The sequence below is a fragment of the Belonocnema kinseyi genome, chromosome 10 (assembly GCF_010883055.1).
Source record: "Belonocnema kinseyi isolate 2016_QV_RU_SX_M_011 chromosome 10, B_treatae_v1, whole genome shotgun sequence".
Taxonomy (NCBI): domain Eukaryota; kingdom Metazoa; phylum Arthropoda; class Insecta; order Hymenoptera; family Cynipidae; genus Belonocnema; species Belonocnema kinseyi.
In genome coordinates this window covers 113340795-113358056 of record NC_046666.1, presented here as the reverse complement: position 1 = coordinate 113358056, position 17262 = coordinate 113340795, and the positions used below count along the sequence as shown (strand labels likewise).

The window sequence follows — 17262 nt, the reverse complement described above, 5'->3', positions numbered from 1 at the left end:
ATGTTTGTTCGTGTTTTTATTTTGTTGAGTGTACATCACGTTCCTTATTATTGTTTCTGAACTAAAAATGAAAAGGAAAATGGCATGACTAAGTTTTGGAAAGTGTACTTACTACAATGAAATTATTACAATCATTTGCAGTGTGTGTACATGCAAGGGAAAACGTTTATTTCTGTGAACAAAATTTGGTAGGTTATTATCCCTGCTTGAAATGACTGGTTGAAATCCAATTGAAAATGGAAAGGAACCGGTTACATACCTTTTTGGCCCTTACCCAGTTCCATACGGTTTTTATTTGGTCTTTAATTTAATTTTGTGAGATCTATCTGGGTCTACGCGTTCCCTATCCGGGACATGGTAATAAAAAATAAGATGTGTAAATATTCTACCCGCGCCTACGCGGTTTTTATCTGATCAATGGAAACTAAATGCAAATAATAATCATATAGAATTAGAATTCTACCCGGATCCTATCCATTCTCTATATGGCAATCGACGCTTGTGAAACTGCTACCTGGTGCTACCCGGTTCCTATCTGGCATATGGAAACAGAAATTAAAATAAGGATATACTGTTTTCCCCGGTTCCTATCCGGTTACTTTAAGGCACATTGTCACTTGTAAATTGTTGAGTCAAAGTCTACCGGCTCCCTGGTTTTACCCGGTTCATATCTGGCAAGTGGAACGAGAAATTAAAATAAGGATACACTTTTACCCGGTTCCTATTCCGCCTCTATAAGTCATCTGGCCACTTGTGAATTGTTATTGATAGCGCAACGGCTATCTGGTCCAACCAGGTTTCTATCTGGCAAATAGAACTGGAAATTAAAATAAAGATACACTTTTCTACCCGGTTCCTATCCGATCTCTCTAAGGTACCTGGCCACTTGTGAATTATTAAGTGCAAGTGCACCTGCTATCCGATTCATATCTGGCAAACGGAACCAGAAATTGAAACAAGGATATATAATTTTCTGCCCGGTTCCTATCCGGTCCCTTTATGGCATATGGAAACTTGTAAATTATTTAGTGAAAGTGTACCGTCTACATGGTTCTACCCGGTTCGCACCTGGCAAATGGAACCAGAAATTAAAATAAGGATATGCTTTTTCGCCCGATTCCTATCCGGTCTCTTTAAAGCACATGACCACTTGTGAAATTTTCAGCTCTTTGCTACAATCTCTGAATCTCGGAATGTCCAATCTCTTAATTATCTTTATATGTTACTTCTCTTAACGTTTGATATTACTTATCATAGAAATATTGTATAGTACATATTTCTATAAAATTCTCACTAAAGATAAATCCATTTTTTAAATTCTTGGCTAACCCACATATAATTTGGATAGATTTCCAATAGAAAGCGATAACAAAGGGGTATATATTTTTACGTTCCTGATATAATCGTCGATCACTCCAATATTCCTGATACATTCACTAAATATTCCCATAAACGTACTCTGACATATATATATATATATAGTTTTGATTTCTCTAGAATCAAACCGAAACACAGTCGTCTGGAATAGGAATTTAATGTTCATAATCGCCCATAGGTCGTATTTCTTAACCGATTTAAAAGTTTTTTGTTTTATAAATGCTCAGAAATTAATTTTTAAGAGAATTGTGGTTTGCTTTTTTTCATTTCCTTCACAAAGCAACAATATATAAGCAATTATAGTGACAAAATTGACCATTTTAGCTTTGTGAATTTTTATTTCAAGAAAAAATACAGATAGAAACTCACTATTAGCCGGAATTTTTACACATGCATCCATAGAACATAATTAATTTTAATAATATTTAACCTTCGCAATTTCGCACAATTAACTATCCTTCCGCACGTTATAACTTGTAATATATCGTAGAATCTGATGACCAGATCTTGATCCAAACCGTTTATTTTAGCAACTGATTTAGCTTTTCCCAAAAAGGAACAAGCAACATTTCCGGCATTTGTTGTTCCATAACCCTGCTTCACCACATCAACCGTTTAACCCAGTTTAGATCTCAATTGTATCTGAATACGTTCCTTTCTTGATTTTTTAATTTCCTTTTCTTCCTGTTTTCTTGCGGAAAACTTTTTAAAATCTATATTGTAGGAAACATGTAACAAATATTCCAGAACACGAATCCAGGCATGCAACGTCGAGAGACCAAATTTATAATGTGCCTCATTGCATGGAATTTTAGCTACATATGGTAAGTTGTTAACATGTTTTGATCCAATTTCACAAATATTGCAGCAAGAAGATGCTTTCTGTCCAGTTAGAATATTACATACCTTTCTATCAATCATTGTACACTTCAAGTCAAAGCTGATATCAAAACTCATTCCACTGACATCAATGGAATAGGTACGAGCTTTTTCTAGCAGCTTTATGTGATAGTTGTATCCTTTCTTTATACGAGAATCAGTTTCTTAAAGGAAATTTAATTTAATTGTCCTAAGAAATTGACAGATGAAGGTGTTTTGTTCGTCCAAATAATATCATCATCTGCTTTGAATTGAAGAGGGACGAAGGAAATCAAAAAGAAAGATTTAACCGTGAAAAGGCTCTTGTGATAGGTGATGTTTTCTTCACTCTCAGAATCACTGTTATAAGGTTCATCATTTGCATCCACAACATCACTCTTCTTTGACCACTTTTGCCGTGTCATCTGATGCGCAGAAGCACCGTCCATAGCCCACTTTCCAAAAAGCACTATTTTTTTACCAAAAAGATTAGCGAGATCATCTTCTTCCATTTGCATCAAGATTCGCTTAACTGTATGACCCGGTAAACTTATGAAATGGACACTTGCCTCTAAATTAGATGTCTCTATATGCTCACCGTTTCCTGGATAACAAGATTTTTTCGCTTCGGAGATCTTTAAATACGATGGATATGAATCATTGCCAGTTATTTCTTCATTGTACTTTGTTAGTTTTTCGGATTTCCTCCTCGACAGACCTAAATCCACGTACATCGCTAAGATTCTTTGCAATTCATTCTCGTCATCATCTTCCTTACGAAACTGCGTCCCAGATTCGCTATCGGACTCATTTTTGATCAATGAAAGTGCTTTGTATAATTCTTCCTTGCTATAATTTGAAGCAAGTTTTTGGACGCGCCTTTTCTTCGTCTTTTCGGAACCATCTTCAAATGATAATCGTGGTCTTCCTCTCTTTAGAACATTAGTTAAACCTTTTGTTTGGATAGGTGTTAAAAAATACTTCGAAGGATTCCCTCAATATCTCCGTAGAAACACGCAGTCTATTTGTAAACGTCTTCCAGGAATCAAAATAATACAAATGTAGAAAATCAAATCAACAACGACTTGAAGTTACTCCTGCTACATTCAACTGTTTTTAGGTATAGTTGATACCAAAAACAATTTATTTGTAGCTGCAGCAACTACAAGTCGTTCCTGATTTTGTTTGCTTCATTTGTTTTATTTTATTTCAAGAAAGATTTATTCGCAAGCATTCTTTGCCAAGACATTTTCAGTTCATTCTGCAAAAAATCTACCCTTCAAAAAAATTGTAAAAATGTGCATTTGTTCATAAATTTTTTAAAAATAATTACCAGTTTTCGTCACTATTAAAAATATTTCAGCAAAGAGTCTTTTGCAAGACATTTTGCATTGATTCCGAAAAACAAAATGAGAGCTATTCATGAAAAAATGGTCAAAATGTGCATTTGTTTATAAAAATTGATTAAATAATTGGAAATTATTATCTATTCCTAACGTATTGTAAGCGCACATCATTATCTGTGATGCTTTATACAAAAGCTATGGGTTAAAATTAGCTAATCATTGCGAATCACGAAAAAATTACTTTTGTGAATTAATTTGTTTATAACATTATTAACAATTTTTGTAGTTACTCTAACCCACTGGAAATTATTTTTAGTTACTTATTTAATTGATTTATGACCTTTTTTAATGAATTTGAAAGTCTTAGAAAAAATGGTATCACGGAAAAGTTTAGCAACAAAAAGTTGGAACTTTGTCGTTCAATAAAAAATTTACGTTAAGTCGAATTAAAATATCCGCCGTTACTTATTATAACTGGAAGCCTTACGATCATTGCTTTAAAAAACACCAAAATCCGTTAAGAATTGCACTGTCGGTCGATTTTTGTCCAAAAAAGGTGCTTTTTTCCCCACTGTGTGGCGGACCGAAGGAACCAAATGGAGCCTCTACAACGTACCCATAAACACCCCATTGGGTCCCCATTCGGTTCCTTTTTAAAAAACTCGAAAAACAGCAAAATCAAGTTTTAAATTGTTGAAATTCGGATTCTACGTCAAAATTCCCTAAAGAAGGTCACGGAATAATCGCAATAGTTTTTTTTGCAACGGTAAAAAGTTAAAAAAAAATAAGACGTATAAAGCCTGTTGACTTGTCTTAAATTTTCTTAACTTTTTAACGTTGTAAAAAAAAATATCGCGATTATTCCGTGACCTTCTAAAGGGAATTTTAACGTAGAATCCGAATTGAAACAATTTAAAAGTTAATATTGCTGTTTTTTCGAGTTTTTTAAAAAGGAACCGAACGGGGGCCCAATGAGGTCTTTACGAGTACTTTGCAGAGGCTCTATTCGGTTCCTTCTGTCCGCCAGGGAAACGATCGTGTCATCGTCTTGCTGCGTTGCGCGACTTTTTTTTAAAGCGATCAACAACTCGTTTGCATCATCGGAGCCGTAGCAACCACGTTGCATAATGATTGAAATTTTACGCTCTTCATTTCTATGAAAAATTCGTCCATTAACTCCATAGTTGCTAAAAATTCAAAGGTATGCCACCACTTTGACCTAGCAACTGGGATTCAGCACGGGCTACACTATGGCATCCCATTGTTATATTGAAATAGTGGCCGAGTTCTTCATAAAAAGAACGAAAATTATTCTTTAACAATATGTTTCCAAATTTAAAAAAAAAAATCCATAAATAATTGCTGTTTTGGAATTGTTTTTTGAACTTTGCACTAAAATCACTATGGCAACCGTTTACAGCAGTGGTCAATCAATAACAATACAGTTTTAAAAATGTTATTTTTGCATTAACATTATATTTGTCGAATTTTGCAGCGGGATCTCAGACTATTATAAGCGTAACGATATTTTTGATAGAATGGGTTACGAAAATTCTCAGACAGCCCTGCTCAGTTGTAAGTTATGTTTTAGATTTTTTTATACTTAAAGCTAGGTTAGCCGGGACGCTTTAGGCGTCCGTCAATCACTCACAGAAAAAACTAGGGGTTCACTCATGTTGCGAATCAAGTGAAAGTCGGTGTCATTTGGAACTTGAGCTCCAATAGATACCTGTAGCGACCCAAACGGATTTGTTTAGAGCGCACTTGAAAAGAACAGCATCAACAGCATCAAGGCCATTCACAAGCCAACCACTTGCAAAGTCAGGTTGGTAAGTTAGCAATTTACAGAATATGTCGGTAAAGCAAACACAAACGATATTGATATTTATTCATTCTTCTTCTTACTTGCTAAGGTTCACTTATTTTAGAATTTTTAGTACAAAATTGGCTTAAGTCTACACCATCTTTAAATTACCATGATATAAAATAATTGGTCAGTTTATAATTGGACATGTAATGCAATTTTATTGATTTTCAGTGAAAATTTATTACTTACCCAATCTATTTTAACCTACTCTTAAAATTTATGAAAAATCTTAAAAATTATTCACATAATTGTATTTGAAAAATCTTTGATGTACAATTGATAAACTTTTGTAATCAATTATTACGAAGTGAATCTTTTAGAAGCATAGTCTTCACCAAGCACCATTAAGATCAGCCCAGCCAATTAGCCGTTATTAATAAATTTAAATATTACAATGACCTTTAGTTGTTTCAAATTAAGTAAAAGTAGAGCGGCTACAGAAGCATCTATTCTTGCATTCGTTTTTACAACAACCCTACGTCACTCCTAACAATATATTTGTACTTTTAAAAAATTTGATTGGTTGAGAACCTAGAAGCGAACTCGATATTTTAAATTAATTCATAAGTTTATTTAAATTCGACCACCATAAAAAGGTACCATTACTTTATAAAGTTGAAAATATACTTAGTTTATTTTCTTGAAATAAAGAAAGAAATTAATTTGTTACTTTAAGCACGCTCATTTTAAATTATATAAATACACAAATTTCCATAGCGACCGCCACACAATTTTCTATTCGCCCAAAGAGAACTTGCTTTCAGTATATTTAATTCCTTTTAATAAGTTCACAAATTATGTGTAATAAGTTGTTTTAATTCCTAAATGCGGAATGTAATTTCTGAAATTCTAATTCTCACCGATTCAACTCTGCCTCTCTAGAGTTAAAATTATTTAAATTCACACATTTGCATATATTTCCTTGTTGCATTTTTTAATACGTTTAAATAAATTAAAATATAAATAAATTTGAATATTTTTCTAATTTTTAAGGTATAAAAAGATTTTATAATGAAAAATAGGTTAAATAAATGCTTTCGATAAATTTTACTAAGTCGATTATTATGTAATTATTTTGTAATTTAATTATCTTCCTTAATTTATGTCCTCCAGAGTTCGATTACATGTGTGATTTAAGGTAAATATTGTGTTATTAATTAATCATAATATCGAAGTGGGCGAAAAATAGGTTCTTTAGGAATAGACACAATTACATTTGAGATCCTTTCCAACCCCGAGTGTGGTATTATTTAGATCTCATTTATCGTTTTGGGTTCCTTTTCAGCAAGTAGGGTTCATTTTTGTTGCAGCTCATTTTGAACCAAAAACGGGTTCCAATGTAAACTTCAGTTTTTTCTGTGCTAGTGGAGACCCTACTGATAATTTTTATATAGGTTCCTATATAGGATCCTACATAGGATTCTATACATTTCGCCTATAAGTGCCATCTACGGGAAATAGCATAGGATCCTATGTAGGATCTTATATAGATTCCTGTTTAGGACCCTCCCTAATAAGGTACCCAATGATATCTAAAGGCACGTACGTCCCCAGGTGCTCCTGGTGGGCCAAACAACTTCTGCGCAACCGTAGGTGCTATATAATGCTTCTGCGCATATGGAACCTATGTAGGATCTTATGTCATTTCCTATAGGTGAAACATATAGGTTCCTATGTAGCATCCTATATGACAGCGATTCCCGAATTAGGGCCGCCGGCAGGGGGATGCCGCCCCGGCCCGAGCAGCCCCCGAGGGGAGAACCAGCCCGGGCCCTTTGTTTTATATTGCGTTGAACTATTCAACGTAATGTGTTAGAAAGTTTTATCAAATTTAAAGGCCGGGGTGGTGTAATCAGAAATATAACCTACAGCTTGCATGGCCGTCTGCAAATTTTTGTGACCCATTCGATCAAAAATATTGCTAAGCATATAATAATATATGTACTAAGATTTTACATTTTAAAAATATTACAAATTATTATTATTATTATTATTCAATACTTTGTGTGATTAAACAAGATTTAAACTGAATTACAAAATACTTCAGAATATTTTAAAAGATTTTAGATAAATCAGTATATATTTTAAGAAAATTAATCGATTTTTAACGATTTCTACATATTTCCGAAGATTTCAAGAGATTTAACAGACTTTAAAGAATTGAAGAACATTATTTATATTTAAAAATTATTCTAAAATCTTAAAACTCATTTAAATTTTACTGAAATTCCATAAAAACTCTTCAAAATTACTTAAAATCTCTTAAATTAATTAAAAATATCTTGAACTCTTATAAATATTTTGAGATCTTTTGAAATTCAATTATAAATTAAAAAAAAATTTAAATCAAATAACTCCCTTTAATTCCCTTGACATTCCTGAAAATCTGTTTAATTATTAAAAAATATTTTCACATTACTAAGAGCCTTGAACTTTTTTGAATTTTTAAAAAATGATTTAAAATGCTTTGGAATATTTTAAATTCCTTTACCGACTTTTTAAACCATATCAAATTCATTGAAATGTTACAAAATCCCTTAAAATCACTTAAAATTTCTTGAACACTTTAAAAGTATTTTAAAGTCTCTGAAATCTCTTGAAATTTCTTGTAACTTTCTTAATTCTTCAATATTATTTGAACTATTTTGAAAGTCATTAAAATCCTTTTAAACATTTGAAATTATTTTTTAACATTACACAATAATACCAAAAGGTCTTTGAAATTTCTTGACATTTTCAAAATCATTTTTAAAAAATTGGAATCTTTAAAAACTTGTAGAGTGTAAAGACAAATTGAGGAATATGTCAGAATATTTGTGAATATTTAGGGATATTTCGGAATTTCAAAAATATTTAAGGTTACAAAGAACATCAAGAATACCAAGAATATCCGGGAATATTGAAAGAATACGTGTATGGGAATATTTAGTGAATGTATCAGGCTTGTTGGTGTGAGCGACCCCTCGTCGTATCGAAATAAATTGGTTTAAATGATATCACATTCTGAAGAAACAATTTTTTGTTTTTAATACATGCTGCATTTTTGGTATATATTTATAACTATCAACAATTTTATTAATAGCGGTTACAAGTAAACTATAATCAATGTCGGTTTTTTGAAGAATAAGGTACGAATAACAATACTTTTCAACGTCTCGTGATGGACAGGAGTGCCACTAGGCCCATTCCAAACAACTGTACACTTGATAAAGAGAGATATTCCGAATTCCATTCGTGTACAAAATTACAAGTTTTTTTTGCTGACGTTTTGTGAACATTGCAACTCACTTCTTCAGTGCTACACGTTGCACTTTGTATACTTTGTATACTACACTTTGTAGTACACTTTGTACTAAGATTTTCCTTTTTTTTAAAAAAAAGGTTTTTCAAAGAAACGTTTATTTGATAAAAGGTGTATTTTCAGTAAATCGTCAACTTTTATCTAATGCTTTATGGGAATTTTTAAAAATATTCAATAAAATAAACGGGAAAAATCTAAATTTTAGTTTTTTGGGGGCTTTGATCTTGAAAATAAATTTTTCGGGTATTTTTACTATCATTTTCGTAATCAGCGAGTCAAAATACAGCGGTATACAATATTTCAAATAAATCGGAGGTAATTATTTTTTCGGAACTCTATCTACAATTCATTATAAATATTAATTATAAAATATTCAGGAAATCTTCAATGAGGGAAACTTAGCGTACAGTTTTATTATTAATTCTTAAGCTATTTTGATTTTAATATCAACTTTTTTTCTACGTAATTCGGCAAAAATTTTTTATTTATTTATCTTTACCGTTTATAAACATTGATATTGTGATATTTTACCAAGTATAATCAAAGGTACAACACACTCTCGTTTTCAATTCAGTGTCGGTGATTGCCTTCAAATACCTTTGGACTGAATTGGAGGGATCAAAACGTAAACAGTCGGGCCGCCTGCACTGTTACCAATTGAAATGCATGATTTTTCGTTATACACTTTACTGAGTACTCGCGCACTGCGGTCCTTTAGAGACGAAAGACGCAACCGCTTTCAACCTTCTCCCCTAAGAAACTGCATGTGCTAGCACTTCTAGGAAGGCCGAGCACGGAGAGATTGAAAACGAGTTTGGTAAATATAATTTTTAGGAATATTTGCAGCAATTCAGAATATTAAAGGAAATACAACTCTAAATAAGCGTTAAACTAAAACATTTTGCTATAAGAACTGTTTGCCACAATGGTTATTATTAACTTTTTAATTTTTAATGTGATTAAATGTAATTGTTACATTGATACATGAAACTATACTAATTGTACAATAATTTTACAGTAAAAACCCTAAGTGTAAAAAAATTTTAAATCAAAAACTTCAAACAAAAAAAAATAATTATCAGATAGTACAAATATTTTATTTCAAATTGAAAGCATTACTAGTTCAATACATTTTAAATTTATAGTGTACTCTCCCAGACGAATAATTCTACCCAATAACTATTAACATAGCAGTAGTTCTCTGCATTGAATTCTACGGATGGTTTGGGATTACTGGTCAAAGGAGCCCCAATTAAAAAATGTCCAGGTGTGAGATAATCAAAGTCTTCTGGATCATTGGAAAGTGGAGAAATAGGGCAAGAATTTAGGCACATGTCAATTTGCGTTAGGAGAATAGAAAACTCTTCGTGAGTTAGAGTGTGAGAGCCAACAATTCGCTTTGGATGGTGTTTAAAACTTTTAACACCAGCTTCCCATAAACCTCCGAAATGAGGTGCAGATAATGGTATGAAATGCCACGAGATGCCTTCACTAGCGAATTCATTATGCAAATTACTATCAAGCCTGAGTTTGAAAATGAAATCTTTAAATTCTGTATCAGCCCCGTGAAATTCCGTACCATTGCCAATATACAAGTGAGCAGGTCTTCCTCGCCTAGAAGAGAATCGCTGGAAGGAGGCAAGAAAAGCAGCAGACATACAGTCAGACACGAGCTCCAAATGTACGGCACGCGTGCAGCAACAAACAAAAAGTGCTACGTAAGTTGTATAACTTTTGTTACCACGTACAGTAGCAAAGCGTACATAAAAAGCCCTGCATAATCTACCCCTGTATGCGTGAAGGGGCGATTAGGAGTTACTCTAAAATCAGGTAAGTTTCTCGTTAGTTTCTGGGAAAGAAATGCTGCCTGAGCATATGCAAGGTCAATTGTAGACCACTGTGTAGGGAACTAATGTGAGCATGTGCGGCTAACATTTTACTCAGATGATACTGTGGTAAAATTATGGGATGCTTCTCGTCAAAGCTAATAGGAGCATGCCGTAACCTTCCTCTTAATCGTAAGAGGCCAATAGAATCCAAAAATGGATTTAATTTTTTCAGAGGCGAATTTTGTGCAATTCTCTCGTTTTGGCTCAAAGCTTTCAGTTCAAGCGAGAAGGAACTAACTTGAACATATTTAATCCAAAATATTCCGGCTATCTGGATTTCAAGCGTACGGAGCGAAGGAGTCAAACATTGAGGTTTAGGCACTGGGCATTTAGAGTGTTTAAAAATAAAGGCATCAGCAAACCTCTTGCATTAAGCAGTTACTAGGAGCGATTTAGGATAGGAGAAAAATTTGAACATTAAATCGAATGGATTTTTAATTTCACTCAATAAGTGATGGCATTCTTGAACTCGTGGTTCTGAGTCAGATGGTTTCGGAGAATTGAAGCGATGATCTGTCCATTTTGTTGAGTGCAATTCTAACCTCTGTGAGCCCTGCCACCATAAAGGATGACTCAGAATCTTTTCCGGCGCGAATCTCCTTGTAGCACAGTCCGCAGGATTATCCTTGGTAGACATATACCGCCATTTGGTACGAGAGACCATCTCGTGAATTAGCGAAACTCTATTAGTTACAAAAAATAGCCAATTTGAAGGATGCTTACCAAACCAAGCCAAAACAGGCACTGAATCAGTGTGACAAAAAGTGGGGACATTTTCAAGTGACATCGTATCCATGAGGAATTTGAGTACCTTAGCAAGCAAGGCTGTCACACATAATTCTAAACGTGGAATTCACAAGTATTTAAGGGGGGCTACTTTAGATTTAGCCATTAATAAGCTAATGTGAGCATTATTTAAATCTTCACTGAGAATTCTAAGATAAACAGAAGCGGAGTAAGCTTTAGCAGAATTATCCGCAAATCCGTGAAGCTCATAATTTTTATTTTCTTGCAGTTGACCAGTCCATCTAGGAACTTTCAGAGATTATAGTTTCTACAAAGTATTGTGATAATCAGACCAATGAATCTGAAGGTCGTTAGGCAACTTCTCATTCCATATCAAGCTTTCATAGCCGAAGCTCCTGGATCAATAACTTAGGCACTAGTATTACTGGAGTTAACCAATCCATCGGACCATATCATTTAGCTATTAAAGAAAGAACGATCCTCTCAGTTGGAGTCTCTACTGAAGGGGGAGTTACCTTAAAATGAAACGGGTCAGATTCAGGATCCCAAAATAAGCCCAAAACTTTGAGTTGAGCATCTTCAGATAACGGAAACTTTATAGCCCTTTCATGCTTTTCGGAAGGACAATCTTCTAATAATCCCTAGTCATTAGACGCTCATTTTCGCAAGTGGAAACCACCAGCTTCCAACAATTGAGATACTTGCTGTCGCTTCTCCTTTGCTTGTACTTTAGTATCCGCACCAAACAAAATATCATCGACGTAGATATTCCTTTCCAGGATACTTTTAGCCAAAGGAAACTTACTGCCTTCATCATGAGCTAATTGCTTAATTACTTTATTAACCTAGTAAGGAGGACAGACAGTGCCGTAAGTGAGAGTCAAAAGTCGATAAGCCACCACATTGTTATCAGGTGAGCAGCATAAAATTCTTTGAAAATTACAGTCACGAGCGTCTACTAAAATTTGTCTAAATATTTTTTCTATGTCAGCCATGTAAAAAAAACGAGGAAATCTCCAGTTCAATATGATCTTAAGACTTAATCACTTAAAATCTTTGGACCACTATGCAAGTGTGAATTTAAGGAAGTATTGTTAGAAGTCAAACTTGATGTATTATATATAACTCTATATAAACCGGGTGATGTGGTAAATACACAATCTAAATAGCACTTTCTAGCTTTTCTTTTCTCACAAGTTCCATATGTCCCAGTTTCTTATATTCAGAAAAAAAGCCGAATATTCTTGGAACAATTTTGAATTTTTAGTCAATCGTCGTAGAGCCCTGTCCAATAAGATTTTTGCTGTAGAGAAGGAAGCACCGATTTTTATGGGGGGCTCATTCTTAAATGGCAATCGTATTAAGTACCGTTTATCGTTTTTGCATTGGTTCGTCATGAGGAAATGTCCCTCGCAAAACTTTTCTTCGTCAGTCAGGGGATCTCTATTAGGGAGTTCTTCCAATTCCCAGAACTTAGTCAAGTCTTCATGCAAGACTTTAGAAGTTATACTCTGATGTATTGTAAGTGGAATCCTTGTCTCTATTTTATTGTCCATAACTGGACCCCACAAGATCCAACCAAAAATGGTAGATTTAGATGTAAGAGTTCCCAAAACACCTTGCTGTAGACCAGGTAATGACCACGAGCCATATTTATGACCACCTAAAATTTAATCTATTTGTTGGGAACTAAAGGGATTAGGATCGGCTAAATTCAATTCAGGCAAATCAGTTTCATTTTCCAGATCAGGTCTTTCAGGAGACGTATAAGAGGTGGGATGGAGCAATAATAAGGCTTGAATAAGGATTTTAGAACAGTTTTTCTCAGTAGGAAGCAAATTTAATCGAGCTAATTTTCTTGAAGAGCCAACATTTACTCCGCCATCCCCATAAACTATTGCTTTAATCTTTTGGAAACTATGTTTCCAAATTTTCATCACTATTTCTGAAATGAAGCAACATTCCGAGTCTTGATCCAATAAAACCCTTACTTTATGAGCTTTTCCGTTATCAGTTTTCAAGGTAATTACTGCTGTTGCTAGTACTGTTGAACGCAATAGATTTGGGTGATTATTTATGAAATTGAATAAAAGATCATTTTCTGAGTTGTTATTGATTGAGACATGATTTGCTCTGACCACCTGAGCAACATTACCATTATCTTTATCTGGTGAAGTAGAAGAACTCGGAACTGGCAATTGAGAATGTAGAGACGTAGTGTCAGCTGATGGCAATGTGATAGATTCGAAAGTATTGACATGCAACAAAGTGTTATGTTTACTGCCGCATTTACTACGGTTCAGTTTGCTTGTACAGCTAAAAGGCCGATGACCAGGCGTAGAACAATTATAACAACCGTGATGGCGAGTGACAACTTCCTTATGTCCTTCCACTGACAATTTTTTAAATTGAGAACATTTAAAAAATTGATGATTTTCATTACATAAGAGGTATTAGGAGGTGGAAGAAGCATTATGACTCCGAAACCCTGATTCTTTAGCATTTTTATTCTTGTTTTGTGAACTCATTTTAGTATTAATCTTCGAAGCTGGTATTGATTCTAGAAGGCGAACATTTTTTTTTCTAAAAACGTATCGAGTCCTTTGTAAATAGGATAATCCGATTCGGAACCAATTTGCATCTCCCACTCCTCTATCGATTGAGTATCCAGTTTTTTAGTAGTTAAAAAGACTAATGAATCACTCCAATTATCAATTGGGCGGTGTACATTTTTAAGAGCCGCCAGCGACTCATTAAAAGACTTAAAAATTCCTATAAATGAGCTGTAATAAGTGCTCTCTTATTATTATACCTTGCCTTTAGCGACTCCCATGTTTAAACAAAATTAGCTTCAGTAGTTATTACATGTTTCAAAAGTTGTTCTGCTTCGCCTTTCAAAGATGACTTTAAATAATATAATCTAGTTACATTTGATAAGGAATCATTTTTAATAATGAGCGCATCACACAAGTCTCTGAAATTCTCCCAATCCTTATAATCCCCAGAAAATAAAGATAAAGTAATTTAAGGAATGTTTTCAATCCTCAGTATTGACTGTCAAACTTCTGTTAATTCACAAAAATGTGAAATCTCTTGTTCGAGAAATAATAATTGAGTATGCGAGAAAAAAATACATAATTTCAAAATCAGATAAGAGTGTTCATATATCTTCCCAGAAATTGTGGCCAAATCATAATAATAGTTCACCTTAGAATAACTTCAAAATAAATAATTTAAAGTTACCTTACCAATGTATAAATCTGAAATCTGATCAGAAATTTCATAATAGCTTTGAACCTTACAAAAGTAAGAGAGTGACAGCTTTAAGCTGTTGACAATAATCAGTTGTGAACTTGCTATTTCCTCATATGCATGGAAGAACATTACGGCTGATAGATCCTACGAAGACTTAATGAGAGAAAGAGAGCACTTAAAACATGATAAGAAAGAGCGTGATATTGAAGATTGCGAAATAATTTAGCCCGGTAGCAATTATACTTTGCTCGATGACCTTAAGTATATACACTGTTAAAATTTGAACGTACGCGCTTTTCATCTTGAGCATAATACAAAACTATCTTGCGTTAATTTTAATAAGCATTTAAATTTGAACGTGAACCGCGATTTCGTCGTCGAACGTGACACTCAGAGATCTCACAATGGCGAATACCATTTGAATTTTCAAAAAACGGTCTTTTTGGCAAAATAATTCGCACTTTTTGATAGTCAGCGAAGCCTGATCACGTCACATCCGGCCCGAAGGACCATTTTTAGTTATGTAGAAAGTTTTTTTATAAATGTTTAAATTAGAGTTTGCTGGATTCATGCAAAGTCAATGAAAATTCCGCATTCTCAGCCACTATCGATTTATTAATACACGTTTTCAGTCCGGCAGACTAAGAACTCCTTAATCATACTCCAATTTCACTCCATGACGAAAAAAAATAAAGTTTTTAACAATCTCTTCAGACTAACAACACTTATATCAACAAACTCAGGGTCCTGGAGATCACCAATAAAGTATCCTTGCTTCAGTTAAAAGAACACTTGTCTAATCTAAAGTCCGTACCAATCTCTCCTGTGTATTTCTTGAAGATATTTAAAGCACTCTGAACTTTGCTTTTACCAGAAGTATAGATCTTTATTTTATTCATATAAAATACACGGGTGACTTTATGCTCGCGATTATTAGTCTCGCCACAGAGGTAACCAGAAAAATTTCGTAGTGCGAGAGATAGAGGCAAAAGTATGATGCAAAAAAGCAGAGGGCTCATGCTATCGCCTTGAATGAAGCGCCTCTGGAATGTTACGTTGTTCGTTGTCATCCGATAATCTCCACATGAGATAGAATATCTAGTTTTGCGCGAGAAATCAATCTCTCTACGTATCTCACTATGTTTGGATAAACTTTTAAGCTCAATCCAGGCCATTGACAGGACGCACTGATAGGATGCAGCGTCTTTGCAGACGCACCTGTCAATCAGCAGTTTCTTTCGGAAACTTGCTACATCTTTTTTCAAGCAATGTTGTTTGTGCATCTCTCTCCACACAGGTTTAATTCTTCGAACAATCATGTTGTTCAGGAGAGCTATAAAGATCTTATACCGTGTGTTCAAACGAGTTATTGGTCTGTGATTCTCTGGGTTTGAAAGGCTGCCTTTTTTCGGTAGGTGTGTGCATCCTAATACCAGCCACTGCGGAATGAGCGCTTCCGACCTCAAGTACGAGGTGAATATGCGGGCCATATGTTCGCGTTTAGAAGTAAACTGCTTGCACCAGAAGTTCTTAATACCATCTGGTCCTTGTATATCTCTCTCAAAAACATCTCTACCTCGTTTGGCTTGGGTGGATGTGTGGCAAAAGCCGGTAAAACCCTGGATATGCGCGATGAGTCAGCAAGAAACTGTTTATTCTCCCTGGTCAATCTCTCCCCCTTTTGTAGTCTCTTTTTTGCGTCAGATAAGACGCGTATTTTGTCAAAAGTATGCTCCTTTATTTTCAAGAACTTTGACTTCTTCAGTGTTTGGTTGAAAAACCTCAGTTTTTGGGCGATCCTTTGAACCCTTTCCATGAACCGTTCAACAGATGTTAAACATTAAATGACACACTGAACATGGTACACATTCTGTCTTGCCTATCCAATCTTCTTTTTCAGTCTGACTAACAAGGAAGGTACCCGAGGTGTACCTCACCGATTTTCTTGAAATTGTGATATGTTATAGAACATCAAAAAATATTCGACACGTATTTTTTTATACGTGCCCATAAGTCTATTTAAGGGGTAAAACCCACCCTTGAAGTTCACCCCTAAAAACACATTTTTTTTAATTTCTCGAATACAATTCGTAATTTTTTACTGGAACAAAGTGGGTAACATTTGTTATTGAAAAGCACATATTTATGCATTATTTTTAGTCATCAGGCTCGCAACCCCCGTTTTTTATTAATGAAAAACTATATTTGATGGCCATTTTTTTCACTATACACATTCCAAAATGTGTTGATTCTTGACAAAATTAATTGTTTTATGCACAATAATCAAAAATAAAGTTGACCTGTTCCGGCATTTTCAAAAAAAATCCCTTGAGGGGGTGAGCTACCCCTAAAATTTATACTGTTATATTTCGTGATTCCATTACTATATCATGGTGTAAAACTCTTGAGTACTATTAAAATTGTTAAGTAAAGTTGATGTAGTTTGAATTTTTCTGAAATTAGCCCTTACAAATGAATTCATCCCTAAAATTCAATCACTAGTATTATTTTTTCATTACATAAAAATACCCTTGGACTATTCAGTAGCGTAAAACGTGTAATAATTTTAGTTCACATCCTTGGTATTGAATTAGAATTCTTTACCCCACTAATGTATCAACC

The 17262-nt window shown here is 34.1% G+C and overlaps 1 protein-coding gene across 1 annotated transcript in view; it reads left to right on the top strand.

Moving 5' to 3' along the window:
• The window catches only part of LOC117181684, a 169507-nt gene that overhangs the window by 151048 nt on the left and 1197 nt on the right, over positions 1-17262 (top strand). The gene's annotated exons all lie outside the window — the stretch shown is intronic.